Raw genomic sequence first — 14254 nt, 5'->3', positions numbered from 1 at the left:
TCTATCTTTTTAAAATTACACTTAATTACTGTAAATCATTACAGTGTACAACATGTTTTTTCTTCAGCATGTATACAGCACATACTAGTCAAGTCAAAAATATTACCTTACACATTATCATCTACAGTTAACTTTTCACCTTTTGTGTCTATTAAACGTTTTCCTTGTTTTATTCCTGGTCACTCATTCCCAACCCCTATTACACATCCTCTCCTATACTGTCTCTGGTATGTAGAATTGCCCCCTCTGCTATTGTATCTTCCAATTTATGAGTTTCTGCTATAGAGTGCAGACATTCAGCACACGTTAGGAGGGGACATATAGTGGCTCTCTTTCATAGTCAGATTTGCTTCACTTAGCATAAAATCATCCATATTTGTCCATTTTCTATCAACGGTCAGAGTCTAATTTTTGGCTGCGTAGCATTCCATAGTGTAAATGTGCCACATTTTTTTCCAATCCATTCATCAATTCTTGTACATTGGGGTTGATTTCTTGTCCTAGCAATTGTTAATAGTGCTGCAATGAACATGTAAAAGCAAGTGTTTTTCTGACTATTTTCCTATTCTTTGGGAGGACACCTAAGAGTGGAATTACTGGGTCAAATGTCAGTTCTAGGTGAAGTTTTCTGAGGAATATCCATATTGTTCTCCATAGCAGTTGCACTAATTTATATTCCTACCAACAGTATATTTTATCTCAACCTTGCCAGCACTTCTCATTATTTTATATTCCTACCAACAGTATAGGGGATTCCCTTTATCTCAACCTTGCCAGCACTTCTCATTATTTATTTATTTAAAAAAATTAGCCATTCTGACTAAGGTTAAGTGATATCTCATTGTAGTTTTGGTTTGCATTTCCTTTATAATAAGAGATGTTGAGCACTTTTTTCATATGCTCTTTGGACATTTATATGTCTTCTTTGGAGGGTTGTCTGTTCAGCTCATTCACCAGCTTTATTAATTGGATTTTTTCTTCCTTCCTTCCTTCCTTCCTTCCTTCCTTTCTTTGAGTAAGCTGCTTGCATTCCCTGTATACACTGGTTTTCAGTCCCTTATCTGAGGCATAGTTTGCAAATACATTCTCTCACTCTGAGAGTTGTATCCTCAATCTAATTATTATTTCTTTTATTGTGCAAAAGGTTTTTAATTTAATGTAGTCCCACTTGTCTATTTTTAGGATTATTGTCTGTGCTTTGTAGGGTCTCATTTAAGAAGTCTTTGCTTACTCCAATGTCTCCAGGAGTTTTCCCTGTTTTCCATCAGTACTTTTATAGTCTGATATTTTATATTTAGATCTTTGATTCATTTTGAGTTTATTTTTCTTAGTAGTGAGAGATATGGGTCCCATTTCATCTTTTGGCAGGTGAATTTCCAGTTTTTCCAGCACATTCTCTGAAGAGATTTCCTTTTCCTCACTGGATTCTATGCTGATTTTTGTCAAAAATTAGTGGGCTGTATGCTTTGGTGTTTATTTCTGGATTCTCAGTTCTGTTCTGTTGGTCTACATACCTAATTTTGTGCCAGTACCATGCTGTTTTAGTTATCATGACTTTGTAATACTTTTTGAGTCCAGAAAGAGATGTCTTACATTTATTGTTTTTCATATGTTGACCCAACATTGAATCCCTGGAATAAAGTGTATCTAGTCATATCATATATTTGTTTTCATATGTCTAAGAATATGATTTTCTTTTTTCTTTTTTTTTTTTTTAACAAAAACCTCTCCAAAAAAACAAAAAAAGGTATCATATCAGCCTTCTTTCCAGAAGGAAAGGCTCTGGGACTATATTCATCAAGGTTCTCAAGAGAGAGAGAACCAACTAGATAGATGATAGATAGATAGATAGATAGATAGATAGATAGATAGATAGATAATCAGGGCCAGCAGGTGGTGTGGTGGTGTGGTGGCCAATGGCACCGAACTCCCACATGGCTGTCCATGGCTCAAGTCCCACACCTGGCAGCTTGCTTTCTCACTTTCCCTCTCTTTCTCTCTCTCTCTCTCTCTCTCTCTCTCTCTTTCTCTCTCTGTCCCCCTATGGTCTAATTAAAAATAAATAAAGTTATATAAAATAATTTTAAAAAGATATAGATATTGATCTCTTGATACATTTATGGAGATTTACTCTGAGGAATTGGCTCCTGGGAAAACAGAGGCTGAAAAGTCCCATGATCTGCTGTCTGCAATCTGTAAGCCTGGGGAAGCCCAAAGTGTCATTCCAGTCCAAACCCAAAGACCAGAGCTCCAGTGGTATAAGTTCCAGTCCACATTCATAGTTCCAGCAACAAGGAGCGCCAATGTCCAAGGACAGGAGGAGATGGATATCCCCGCTCAAAAAGAATGAATTCCCATAGAATATGATTTTCTAGTATCCTTTTGAGATTTCTTTTGCATCAGTATTCATTAGGGATATTGGTCTGTATTTTTCTTTTTTGGTTATGTTCTTGTCTGTTTGAGGGATAAGGGTGATAGAGGCATTATAGAATAAATTTCGAAGAGTTTCTTCCTTTTTGATCTTTAGCAATAGCTCAAGGACAATCAAGGTTAGCTCTTCTTTAACAGTTTTATAGAATTCACAAGTGAAGCTGTTGAGAGCTGGGTTTATCTTTGTTGGGAGACTATTTTTACTGATCAAACTCATTGCTTGTTATGGGTCTATTCAGGCTTTCTATATCTTCCTGGTTCAATATTGGTGAATTATATATGTCCAGAAATTTGTCCATCTCCTCTAGGTTTTCTTGTTTGTTGGTTTATAATTACTCATAGTATTCATTCATGATGTTCTGTTATGTCTATTGTAATAACATCTGCTTTCATTGCTAATTTATTTGGTTCTTTTCCCTATTCTTGATTAGTCTAGCTAATGGTGTGTCAATTTTATTTATCTTTTCAAAGATCCAGTACTTGGTTTCATTTATTTTCTTTATAGTTCTTTAACTCAATTCCATTTATCATTTTCCCTGATGATTGTTATTTCTTTTCTCCTGGTATTTTTGGGATTTGTTGTTTTTCCATTAGATATTTGCCACCATTTTTTTTTCTTGTGGGCACTAATAGCTATGAACTTCCCTTACATGACTGCTTTTGGGATGTCACATAGGTTATGAAAATTCATTTGCTTATTGTCATTGGTTTTCATAAATATTTTTATTTCAGTCTTAATTTCTTCAGTAGTTTGAAGACACTTAGGAGTACATTGTGTAGTTTCCATGTGTTTGCATATTTTCTAGAATTTTTTTGTAGTTGATTTCAAGTTTGATTACACTGTGGTCAGAACAGTTGCTGGACAGTTTCTTTCTTTTATTTTTCGGAGAGGTTTTTGCTATAGGGCATGTGCACTCACCAGAGAGACAGAGACAGAGAGACATAAAGCAAGAAATCACCCCCCAGGGGGGATGGCCATGCCGCAATCCTTTCTCCTCCATTCTCCTCTCAGGATCTTGGGCACGCATGCACATGCACCAGGCATGAGTTTAAGCCAACAGGTCCGGGTCTTGAACTGTTGACTACATGGGAGTTTAGTAACGTAGACATTATGCCATCTGCTGGTCCCACTGGACATAGTTTCTATACATGTGAATTTGTAAAGGCTTGTTTTGTGCCCTGTGTGTCATCAATCTTTGAAAACTTATCAGGTGGGGTGAGAAAAATATATTTTGTGGTTGTTGGGTGAAATGTTCTATAGATGTCTGTCAAATCCATTTGATTTATGGCATCATTTAGATCTTAAAACATTTTGTTTAATATTTGTCTTTATGGTCTGTCCAGAGGGGACAATGGGGAGTTGTGAACCCCAATGATTATTGTATTGTACTTTATTTTTCCTTTTAGATCTAGCAGTTTTTCTTTTACATATTTAAGTGCCCTAGTATTGGGCGCATAGATATTTATGCATTATATCTTCTTGGTAAACTAGTCCTATTAGCACTATATAGTGTCTTCCTTTGTCTCTTCTTGTAGTATTTGTCTTGAAGTCTATTTTGTCTGCTAACAGTATTGTGACTCCAGCCTTTTTTTTTCTTTTTGCATGAGCTATCTTTTTCCTTCATTCTCAGTCTAGGTATGTCTTTATCAATTAGATGTGTTTCTTATGAGCAACATATAGAGGGATCCTGTGTTATTGTTTTTTTTTTTTTTAATTCTATCAGTCTGTGTCTTTTAATAGGAGAAATTAACCCATTAACATTCAAAGATATTATCAATATTCGAGGACTTATCCCTGCCATTTTGTTGGCCATTTTATTGGCTGCTCTTTGTTATCTTATTTCTGTTTGTCTCTCTTTAGTTTTCCTGATATAGTACTCCCTTTAGTACTGTTTGGAGTACTGGTCTAATGTTGATTAATTTTTTTCAGCTTTTGTTTATCTGATAATGATTTTATTTGTTCTTCTCATTTGAAGGGTAATCTACAATATTCTTGCTTGAAATTGTTTTTCTATGAATATTTTAAAGATAAATTCTTTATTTTTCAAGCCATTTAAGTGTTTAATATTTTAAGCTGTTCCCTGATTTGTGCAGGTAATTATTTCTCACAAAATATTAGTAATTATATTTTATTATATGAGGTCAGATCTGCAGATACAAATTGTATACACACATTTATGAACAGATTTTGTGCACACTCAACAGTGAGATATTTTTAATGTCTGTCCCAATAAACATACAGAGAATATTAACATGAACCTGTCATATTTTAAGCATATACATGTCTATTCTCCACTAATAACATCTTAGTCAAAATCAAACACTAAATATATGCAGCAAATTAAGTGTGGTATTATCTGTTGAAGATATTTTGTAGTTTTATCAACTGTACTAGGGAGAAATGTTCACCTGTTGAAATATCCATTTTGTAAACCAAATAATAATGTGATTGAATGTATAAAAGAAAATGAAATTAAAACAAATAAATTAATTAAATTTAATAAAAAGAAATGTGGGTCGTTAGTATATAAAAGGTATTCTAGGACTTTGGGAAAAAATAAAGTTTAAAAAATAACACTGAAAAAAAATGCAGCAAATTACTATACTATATAAAAATCTAACACAACACAACACAATACGATACAATAATGGAGAAAATGATACTGGATACATTCATCACATTCTAAATCAACCCAATAGACTACTGTGTAAACAAAGTAGAAAAGTAACACTTCTAGAACAGATGAACATTTATTCACCAAGAACATACAGTAAATTAACAATCCACTGTAGAAATTCACCTAGTATAAAGGTTATTAGAAAATCACAAAGACTGGGACCAGCAGTTAGCATAATGGCTATGTCGTTGGACTCCCATGTAGTCAACCGCAGTTCGAGTCCTGGATCCGGTGGCTTAAACTCATGCCGGGCATGTGTACATGCATGCCCAAGATCCGAAGAGAAGAATGGAGGAGAAGGGATTGTGGCATGGCCATATACCCTGGGGGCTGATTTCTCCCTTTCTGTCTCTCTGTCTGTCTTTCTGGCGAGTGCATGTGCTCTGTAGCAAAAACTTCTCCAAAAAAGAAAAAAAAGAAAAGAAAAAGAAAATCACAAAGATTAACATAACAAACTACAAAACTGTATGGTCCTATCTATCTATCAAATTCAAATAAGATCAATGGCAGTGATTAGTTTTCTGTTTATATTTTCTTTTAATGTTTACATTTTTAATGTTTTTTTTTTTAAATTTGAATCTGTGAATTGGTATGTTTGCTTTCCTTAATAAATTGACTGCACTTACACTTATTATTGTGTGGGTAAAAGAGGACATACGAGAATATATATAGAAAGGCCATATGGAAATTCTGCATAGGAATTTCCATACTCCATAACTCTGCTGCTCACAATTTCAATATTCTACTGGTAACTGCTACATCTGTGAAACAAACATGGTGCTACTCAGTTCATCTACTGATAATTGGAGCATCTGATTGTCTGTTGCGAACAGAATGTGGTGGTGTATGCTGCTGCTGCAGACCCAATGGTAGGTGTTGCACAGAGCATCATGGACACAAGACGGAAAAATGCTGGCTGCGGGAGCTGCAGGTTACAAAGAGCATGTTGGAATGGGGTGGCACCATTGGCTTTTCAAGTGCTGATTTCTTTGGTATCAGTTGAAGTGCACCAGGCTGTAGAGCCATTGTGGTGGCAACTGAATAGTTTATCTGGTGATAAGCAGCCTTGAGTTTGGCTTGTTAAGTGTGCAGAAAGTACTTGCATTTCTCATGGGAGCATCAACCTTTGAGGTAATCTGTGCAGATTGTCACAGTATTATCACTCACTTCAGTAGTGGAAATATCTGTAGGGTGAGCACAGTGGCATTCATGATCCCCATGGGTGCAATTTCCATGCTGGAATTCTTGGCAAACCTCCAGTTTTTCTGAACACATCAGTTTTGGACCAGTAGTTTTTTGTGAGAAGTAGTTTTCCATGAAATCAGAAGAGGTGTTTTTGGTAAAAATTCAGCAAGAACTAGACCCATTCCAGGATAAGATAAATAAGGATTGAAAGCAGGATATGCTGCAAGTGACAGGGTCTCAGGAAAAGAAGTAAAGGATGGCATTTGAGCATTTTGGAGCATAAGTTACATCTGCTCAGTGAACACGGCTACTGCAGTCTTCTGTTGAATCAGGTAGGTCCATCCATTAATCTCCAGCTGAGTTTTAGGTGTAGAGGAGGGTGAAGGTACTTGCAGTTCTTCAAGTACACCAAGCCTTTAGAGAATCAAAACAGGACACATGACCACTTAGCACAGGGGAAACTTTTGATGAATGAGTAAATCTGCTTCATCTCCGGAGCAAGTTCCTCTCTGAAATTCTCAGCACACTTCTAAAGTCAGCCAGTTGGTATCCCGAATCAAGGCAACGTTGACAACCATTGTACTTTCACTGCTCCCAAAGAGCACCAAAAAGTCCATGCACAAGACCACACTCTTGAGTGTGGGCACTTTCTTCCCATAGGGCACTACTGCCCCATGAAATACTAATATAATTTTTGTGTGGTTTTTACCTCTGTGTCTTTTTTTTTCCCTTTTAATTTTTTTTTTCATTTCATTTTCTTCTATTCAATCACATTAGTATTTGTCTTACAAAATTGATATTTCAACAGGTGAACATTTCTCCCTAGTCCTGTTGATAAAACTACGAAATATCTTCAACAGATAATACCACACCTCTTTATGCCATTAATGCTTTGCCTCCCTGTGCCTCCCCCAAATGTCCCTTCCTCAGACCCTCCTCTTTGACACACACTATATTTGGTATTTACATCTATATACTGTGTTTCTATATCTTTAGTCAATTAGTTTCAGTCATAGAGTGCAGACACTCGGTATATATTAAGTGGGGACATACAATGGAACGATACAGAGAGGATTAGTATGGCCTCTGTGTCCTTTTAATGCTTTGAGTATGTCTTTCCATTTTTTCCTTGCCTGTATTGTTTCTTTTGACAGATCTGATATTAGCCTAATAGAATAAACTTTGTAAGTAACTTGACATTTCTCTCTTGCTGTTTTAAGAATCTTGTCTTTATCTTTGATTTTTATCAATCTAGGTGTGTTATGGGAGGGTGTCTGTTTTTGTTGATTCTTTTTGGAGTTCTTTTTATTTCTTCGGTCTGAATTTCTCCTCATTTCCCTAGATTTGGAAAGTTTTCAGATAATATTTTATGAAAGCTGTTTCCCAGGCCTTTATCAGCTTCTTTACCTTTGTAGTAGCCATTATATGTATATTGAAGCATAAAATGTCTAGAATTTTCTGTATGTCTTTCTTTTTCCTTTTTTTTTTTTTAAATATTCTTTCTGGTACCTTGGTCTATGTTGGAAATGTCGTCTTCAAGGTCAGAAATTTTTCTACATTAATTTACTACTTTAATTTCATTTATTGTATTCTTTATTTCCAGAAGTTTTATTCGATTCTTTTTAATATATCTATCTCATTATGGAATTCCTCTTTCATGTCCAGGAATGATTTTCTCATTTTCTGGGATTGATTGTTTCCTCTGGCATCTCATTGAGTTTTGTCACAATGAGTGTTTGGAATTTTTCCCCTCACATTTCTGTGAATTCTTTTGTGCTGTCTATTGTTGATGAGGGGTTATTGTGTTCCCTAGGATGAGAGTTTTTTTCCTTGTTTTCTCATGTTTCTTCTGTCTCTGTTGATTTTTGGTTATCTGATGTAGTATTCAGTTCTTCCTATTTAGTGGAGTAGATTCTGTAGTGTCAGACAAGGGAATATCAGCCCTAGTTCTTGGGTGTGTTCCTAGAAGAGGGCTACATCTTCCAGATGAGAGCAGGTTAAGGTTTATGTTGGTACCTTGAAGTAGCTGCGTCCTCCGGCAACATTTCTACTCCTGATGTACTGGAGATGAACTAAGGAGATATGACTTAATGAAAATAACCAAGGCTGGAGGATGCCAGGTTCCCAAGGCAAACTTGCAGGGGTTAAGGGACACCCAATGAGATTCCTGCTTCCACCAGAACTCAGCTTCCTGGCTGGCAGGGCTCAGGAAGTGAGTGGCATGGCTTGACTGGGGAACCCCAGGTTCTAAAGGAAACTTGCAAGGTTGGGATACCTGTTGACACTTATGCTTGCACTGGAACTCTGATACCAATTGTATTTTTTAAAATAGTATTATTTTGGTTTTCTATCGGCTTACCAAATTTGTTTTTTTAGCCTGTCATATTGAATGAAGTATGATGAAACCTTCAAAAGTTTAGCTTGGATTTGTCTTTTTCTCCCTTAAGTGCCATCAGTTTTTGTTTTATATATTTTGATGCAGTGTTATGTGAATATGTATTTATAATCTATCATGTCTGTTACTAAAATGATCATTTTAGGTATTGCATGCTTAATTTATTCATGTTATATCTTTTTGCACTTATCTACTTATAGCTTAATTATCTTTATATTTAAAATGTTCCTCTTACAGACACAATTTAGTTGTTTCTTGCTATTTTATTTTCTAAATTAGTTCTGAAATCTGCTTTCTGATGGAAATGTCTCTAAATTACAGTTTATGAAATTTTTTCTGTGGTTGTTTTTGTGTACCAATTTGCTCTTTTTTATTCATCTCTTTCGACTTCAAATTCATTTCATATTTTTTAATCCATTGCTAGTTCAAGGTATTTGTGTATTAATGACATGATTTCTTTGAATTCTTTGAATATATTTTCTTTACTTATCGAATTTATAAAAAATGATATACCTTGAAAGCTTTGTTAAATTCAACATTAAAGTCTCCTTGTGTGCATACTGATGTCATATTTTTCTGAGGATAGTTTTGTTTAATAGTCTTGACTCAAATTCAAAACTTTGTCTTCACCTAGAGCTGCTCCTTATAGCATTAGGCCATTCTTATGGCCTCCCAGTACTAATGTCTTATCCCGAGTCCCTCCTAGTCTCCCATATATCAGCAAAATTCAATAGTAGACTAAGAATTTGAACAAAGATGAGCCACACCTTTGCTGCAGTTTCTATGGTGTTGTTGGGAATGTCATCACATATTTTTTCTGAGTTTCTAGGCAAAAATGCATCATGACTTTTTCAGTAACTCAGTAACACTTCTTTTCCCCACAAATTCTACTGCTCCCACATTTCCAGCAATTCTCTCATCTCCCATGTTTGTGCCTTGACACTTTCAGCTATCAGGCTTCACCTTTCTCTCAGTCAAGCTGTGCCCTGTTGGGAAATATAATCATTTAATCAAAATATGAGATTCACAGATGTGGTTCTATATGCCTCTATCTTTCAATATTAAACCTTTTCTGGTTCTTTCTGCTTTTTCATGTGTTTCCTGTGGACTCTCCTACACAGATGTATTATAGCTCTTAGCTATAGATTTGGGCAGTTTAGGCATTGAATTTGGTTCTTATACTTCCGTTCTCACTCTACCATAATTTCACTTTCAATTTTTCAGCAATTTCTCCACCCTTCCTCTCTGATCACTGATACTTTAGCTGGTATGTCTATAGCTTTTCTCAATGTTACTTTCAATAGAAGCAACTCTGGGGCTTGGCCAGTACCCTCACTCAGGTCAAAAAGCCATAATCATGTCACTTCCAGTTGCTGTTTTCTGTGATTAAACTCTCCTCTGGTTCTATAATTTTTGATATTTTTCAAACTTCAGAGAGCTTTTATCTAAGTCTACTTTTAATAGATACTCTCTGCATTAGGTTCCTATAACTACATCGCACCTCTGCTGTTACACTAAGTCTCTCCCCAGATAGGGTATTGGGATCATGTCTTTGCTAAAATCCTTCTAGTGTAGGCAAGAGCTGAGTTGTAGGCAGTTACAAAGGATCACACAGTGATTTATGTAACCCTTAGAATCATATTACATTACAGACCTATACTAAGATGTCTTTCCTCTCAAACCTTACTTGGTACAATGGACCTGGACTACATAGCAAACCTAGCTTCACTTTAAAATAGAAGAATTTACCGTTTTATTTTTTTTTTATTAATGGTTAGTTATGGGAATAGAAGGTATGTTGGACTTACAATGTACTTTACACTTAAAGTGACATGCAATAATTTAAATCTTTGTTCTTAGAAATATTTTTTTTTTTTTTAGGAGAAAGTGCGTATGCAGTCCCCCACTACCACAAATTATGCAGTCGAGTTTCCCGCATTTGGGGAAATCGCAGGGGTCAGCACACCCGGAGTGCAATGGATGAGCCTCACTCTGGGAAAACCACCTTCGTGATCATGGTATCTCCCCTGCCAGGTAAGTATCTTAGAAATATTTTTTGAGAGGTTTATACTATAGGGCACACACACTCGTCAAACAGAGACAGAGAGATAGAAAGTGAGAAATCATCCCCCAGGGGAGATGGCCATGCCACAATCCCTTCTCCTCCATTCTCTCTCAGGATCTTGAGCATGCACACACATGTGCCCACCGTGAGTTTAAGCCACCAGGTCCAGGACTCGAACCGCGGTCGGCTACATGGGAGTTCAGCAACATAGCCATTGCGCGAACTGCTGGTCCCAGAAATATTGACCCACTAATTTTCAGTGTCTAACTTTGCTGAAAAAGTAAACAGTCAAACTAAAAACACCTGGTATGTTAGAAAATTAGAATTAGGCACAGAAGTTGACCATGGAGATTAAAGGGCTTCCCTGAGGAATACATACACACACACACACACACACACACACACACACACACGTGTTTATATTAGCTTCTTTGTTTGTTGTTTTGCCTTTGTCTTCTCTTGCTCACTAGAGAAGAGAGAGAGACAAAGACAGTGAGGAGAAAGTGAGAGATCATCCCCTAGGAGGAATGGCCATGCTGTAATCCATTTCTCTCCAATCTCCTCCCAAGATCTTAGACACGCACATGTACCCAGCATGTTTTAAGTCACCAGGTCTGAGACTCAAACTGAGGTTTGTCATGTGGGAGTCCAGCAATGCAACCACTATGCCATATGTGGCCCCAATATTCGTTTTGTTTTTAATCTGGGAACATGAAAGTAGATGATGCAGTATGAGTTCTAAGAGCCATAGGCGGTGATGAGCGCCATTTTACTATTTGAGATCATGGTCAATTTATTTTTAAAGAATTATTTTACTCAATTTTATTTATTATTATTAGTATTCAATTTGACCAGAGAGAGATAGAGAGAGAGGGTAAATGAGGAAGCAAGCTTCCAGGTCCTGGACTCCAACCATGATCAGCCATGTGTGAGTCCAGTGCCCTTAACCAACATGCCACCTGTCTGCCCCATCATGGGCACTTTTTCAAGTTGATTTATTGGGAACCAGCAGTTAGTGTAATGGCTATGTCATTGGACTCCCACGTAGTCAACCATGGTTCGCGTCCCAGACCCGGTAGCTTAAAACTCATGCTGGGCGCGTGTGCGTGCATGCCCAAGATCCTGAGAGGAGAATTGAGGAGAAGGGATTATGGCGTGACCAGCTCCCCTGGGGGGTAATTTCTCGCTGTCTCTCTGTCTGTCTGGCAAGTGCACATGCCCTATAGCGAAAACCTCTCAAAAAAAAAAAAAGATAAAGTTGATTTATTTTACTTATGATAACACATGTGTATGCATGGGAGGGAGAGAGAGAGAGAGAGAAGCATCCTCAACAGGGTCTTGTCATGCTTTTATCTCCTTACCCTCTAGCTCTTCAGGATCTTGGGCACATGTGCGCACACCCAATATGCTTTCAAATTGATGGAGTTCTGAACCTGTGGCTACTCACTATGCCACCCACTTTGCTATCAAATGCACCAACAGATTGGACCCATATCAAAACTCTTAGATATTGATCCCAGAAAGAGTAATTCTCATCAGGCCCCATATATATTTGCATATATTTTGTTTGCTTTAACATTTATTATATCTAGCAGTTCAAACAAGCTTTCATAGTTACAGGGAAAAAAAATCTAGTTGCAGACCATAATAAGAAAGGAAAGAGTAGAGAAAGATGACAAGACAGTTCTATCCTTCAGGAGTTAGATCAAGGAATTAGTAAGTCAGGTACCAAAATACATTTTTCTATTTAATCTCTGCCTTTCTCACTTATCCTAGTATTTGTGTATTTTCTCATTTCTATCATTTTCCAAGTCAGATCCATATGCATTAGGCTTCTAATAAGGCCATCTTAGGCCAAATTCTCCATGGAATAAGTTCTCTCAAGAATATCCTCCAAATTAAGCTCATGCATATGAAAAGTCAGGAAGTCTCTTCTAATACGCTGGGAAGTAAGTCCTACCACATAGACTAATTGTCTGTCTGCTCATATAAAGCAATTACAAATGGCAAAAAAGGTGGATAATTATCAGCTAATTGGGCAATAGCCCCAGGAATAGGACATATAATTTAAAATAAAACATTGATTAAGTATTTTCTTATTGAGATCACTACTATTTACAAATATCTTTTCAATGTAGGAAAGTTTAAAGCATAATTTCTATTCTAATTTCGTTGTAAATTTATTCTAAAATATAGAATAATTCCATTTCATTGCCTTAAATTTACTTTTGTATTTCTTGTTTTATAGTTGCATATACCATGTGCTATCTATTGTGTAGTATTTTGTAAAACAAAGGCACATTACACAAATGTGGGAAGTCATTATCATGTACTTACTATGCAAGACTGTACAATGCCCAGAGCAGTGAAGGGAAGGGAATTCTCTGTATAAAGCATTTTTTTTTCCATGTTGCTGATACATTTCTCAAATCACAATCATTTCCATGGAAACAGACTGTGATATCAAAAAGACAACCACTGTCTTCTAAGATCTAGAGGAAAAATAATTTGTCTCTGAATGCAAAAGCTTCTTAGTCAATCACAAATATTGTCAATAATTAGCAATAACAGCAAGGGGAATTCAATTACAGGCAAAGCAAATTGCTTTTTATTTAAATGTTCTCTTTTTAATGCATCTCAGTGTGAAAGTCCCCCTTTAAATTAGTGAAAGCCTGTGTAAACTCAATACCTCCACTGGGGGTTGTAGGAATATATGTAATCTCACTTGCTAGTTGAGTGTTTAAAGGCTTAGGACAAAATTCTACTGCTCTAGGTACTTTGGAATGATAGATATCAATAGTAATTTAGATAATTAAGTGTATTCTCACTTTATTTCAATTTTCTCCAGCTGTAAAATTTTTATGTTAGCTTAATGTATTCATGCTTATGTAAATTTAAAGACAATCATAACTATTCTATAGTCATTATCAAAACAGGTTGAGTCATCTTCACTCTCATTTTCTGATGCTTTTTAACCTTATGGAAAGGTCCGAAAAATGTTCTACTGGAAAGGATCAGGGAGAACTCATCTCATTTTGGTTCCCGTCAGTTGGGTTTAATTTTTGCAGTAGGTGTCATTTTAGTAGAAATAGTAGATAGGAGAAATGTGAAAAAATTTATGAACAGGAACCATGGCATCTGGAGGAAGAACCCAAGATGTCTACCCTTCAGTAACCTCATTAAAGAGTTGAGAATAAAATAATTCAATTTGGGTATCCTGGGGAAATTTGCCTTGAGGTCAAAGTTTATCAACTGGTAAAAATCTTCATTAAATAGCCCTTTGCTTCCTTTTCCTAGAAAAAAAAAGCCATATTTTTAAAAATGACTATTCTGCCCACTGATTTGTAACTTGGCACTGAAACATAGGATATTCAAATTAGATCACTAGCAGAGCTGAGAAATTCAAAATATGGGAAAATATAAACCATAAGAAATTTCTCTTCTCAGGTATAAACTCTTGTATTTTCATCCCATCCACTTCAAGGCAACATATTCACAGTC

The 14254-nt window shown here is 36.2% G+C and overlaps 1 non-coding gene and 1 pseudogene across 1 annotated transcript; both read right to left on the bottom strand.

Moving 5' to 3' along the window:
• Positions 1 to 5901: 5901 nt before the first annotated feature.
• LOC102472438 (muscleblind-like protein 3 pseudogene) lies at positions 5902 to 6910 on the bottom strand (annotated as a pseudogene).
• A 3656-nt stretch (positions 6911 to 10566) lies between these two features.
• LOC114009090 (U1 spliceosomal RNA) lies at positions 10567 to 10730 on the bottom strand. The gene has a single exon (XR_003550565.1). It is a non-coding gene; the product is annotated as a U1 spliceosomal RNA (small nuclear RNA).
• Positions 10731 to 14254: the final 3524 nt, after the last annotated feature.

This window comes from Tupaia chinensis, unplaced genomic scaffold (assembly GCF_000334495.1).
Source record: "Tupaia chinensis unplaced genomic scaffold, TupChi_1.0 Scaffold000458_2, whole genome shotgun sequence".
NCBI lineage: Eukaryota > Metazoa > Chordata > Mammalia > Scandentia > Tupaiidae > Tupaia > Tupaia belangeri.
Note: the sequence above shows the minus strand (reverse complement) of the source record. Positions and strands in the feature narration are given on the sequence as shown.